The 2,500-nt window shown below is 42.6% G+C and overlaps 1 pseudogene; it reads left to right on the top strand.

The window, feature by feature from the left end:
• Positions 1-2,500, top strand: part of LOC142915753 (28S ribosomal RNA) — a 10,646-nt pseudogene that overhangs the window by 4,872 nt on the left and 3,274 nt on the right.

Raw genomic sequence — 2,500 nt, 5'->3', positions numbered from 1 at the left:
ATCTTAAGGTGCTACAGGACCTTATGAGACACGCTAAGAAATTGCACAGGCCGTTGGCTGTCATGTTTATCGACATAGCGAAAGCTTTTGACTCGGTTTCGCATGCTCATATTTTATGGGTGTTAAGGCACAAGAAAGTAGATGAACACGTGGTGGGCATCATCCAGAACGCCTACGATCGGTGTACGACCTCGTTCAAAAGCAATGGCGAGTCGACTCGAGAAATTAGCATACGTGTTGGTGTCAAACAGGGTGACCCCATGTCACCCCTGCTCTTCAATCTTGCCATGGACCCTTTGATATGCACCCTAGAGTCACACGGAGTTGGGTACTCCATTGATACCGACCACGTGACAGCTCTTGCGTTTGCTGATGATTTGGTGTTGGTGAGCGAATCTTGGGTTGGTATGGCCGCCAATCTAGCGATCTTGGAATCATTTTGTGGGCTATCGGGATTGGAGGTTCAGGCCAGAAAGTGCCAGGGCTTCATGATAAGCCCAACCAAAGATTCATATACGGTGAACAACTGCGACCCATGGACTATCAAAAATAAAGATGTCCATATGATCCAACCTGATGAATCAACTAAATACCTTGGTCTGAAAATTGGCCCTTGGACTGGCACTATACAGCCTGATCTACATTGTCAGCTAAAGACATGGATCTCGAAAATCGATGAGGCGCCTCTGAAGCCAACTCAGAAGGTTGAACTACTCAATGCCTATGCCCTACCCAGATTGTTATATCCTGCAGACCACTCGGACTGCAAGCAATCAACTCTCCGTGGGTTGGACCAAGAGATTAGAAAGGCGGTAAAAGGATGGCTCCACCTTCCCGCTTCAACTTGTGATGGACTGTTATATGCCAGAGCCCGAGACGGAGGCCTTGCCATCTTGAAACTGGAAAAAACAATCCCTTCGGTTCAAGTTAGAAGGCTGCAACGTATAGCAAACTCGTCCGATGCTATCACCCGTAATATTGTGTCCTCGCAGGGTATGGAGGAAGAATACCGTAATTTGTGGGTACGAGCAGGGGGTGACAGTGATGCAATCCCAACATTCGTTCTCAGGGACTCGGTGTCAAAAGAACCTGTATATCCGAGACCCTGCGATTGGAGGGAGCATGAATTTCAGAGATGGTGCGAAAAGCCGGTTCAAGGAAGGGGCATTGTAAACTTTGCGCATGATAGAATCAGTAATGCTTGGTTGAGGCCATGGTGCGGCTTTAAACAATGCTTCTTTATCGCAGCACTACAACTAAGGGCAAATATTTACCCAACAAGAGAAAGCTTGAACAGAGGCAGAGATGGGGCCTTACGTTCCTGCAGGAAATGCTCTGCCAGACTCGAGTCCCTTTCGCACATTCTCGGTCAATGTCCTGCAGTACAGAAAGCAAGAATTGCGCGACATAACAAGATCAGTAACATTCTGGCAGACGAAGCGGCTAGATTGGGCTGGTCTGTATACAAAGAGCCACGGTTCATATCCGAGACGGGAGAGATGAGAAAGCCTGACCTCGTGTTTGCAAAAGATGAGGAGGCGGTTGTGATCGATGTCACCGTCCGTTTTGAGCTTTCAAAGAATACCTTGTCAGATGCTGCCTCGCACAAAGTTTCGTACTATACCCCTCTTGGTGATCAAGTCAAAGTGCTGACGAAGGCTAGCAAGGTCACATTCTTTGGATTCCCGGTTGGGGCAAGAGGAAAGTGGCCCCTTGAGAATAACGAGGTACTTACCTCCCTGGGCCTGACCAAACCCAGAACGACATCACTGGCCAAGATGATTTCCCGCAGAACGCTGCTTTTCTCTCTTGATATTCTGAGAATGTTCTGTGGAAATTATGCGGTCTATGAACAGTCATAGACAACCTCCGAAACAAATAATAGTTTTGTTTTAAGATGTCATTTGTTTTAGATTGATTTTGTTATTTTCGAAGGTGAAGTCGGTTTTTATTTCATTTTACTATTTTCCACAATTTAGATTGTTATTTTCCAAGACGGAGTCTTGGTTCTTTTTTTTATTGTTAGTTTTTTTTTTTTTAACACGTCGTATTTGTTACTTTAGAGCTTAGAGGGGACTTTATTTTCGCCTTACTATTTTCTGCCTACAAAGAAGATTAAAAATAAGCTTTTTTCAAGATGGTTTTGTTATTTTCCAAGGTGAAGTCTTGGTATTCTTATTTTACTATTTTCCATAAAGAAGACCTTTCTTTTAGATTTTGTTATTTTCCAAGACGAAGACTTGGTATTTTTATTATATTGCTATTTTTTACACGAAGCTTATTCAAGAGCACTTATATAGATTAGACTTTGTTATTTTAATTCTTTATTTTTGGACTACATCAGTTCGAGAGTCCTGTAACTTACTATTTTCTGCCTACAAAGAAGATTAGAAATAAGCTTTATTTAAGATGTTTTAAATTAGATTTTGTTATTTTCCAAGGTGAAGTCTTGGTTTTTTTTATTTTACTATTTTCCACAAAGAAGACTTTTCTTTTCTTT

The sequence above is a fragment of the Petromyzon marinus genome, unplaced genomic scaffold, assembly GCF_048934315.1.
Source record: "Petromyzon marinus isolate PM22_M1 ecotype Great Lakes invasive population unplaced genomic scaffold, UKy_Petmar_22M1.pri1.0 PM_G_Scaffold_347, whole genome shotgun sequence".
Classification (NCBI taxonomy): Eukaryota; Metazoa; Chordata; class Hyperoartia; order Petromyzontiformes; family Petromyzontidae; genus Petromyzon; species Petromyzon marinus.
This window is presented reverse-complemented; position numbering and strand designations above follow the sequence as displayed.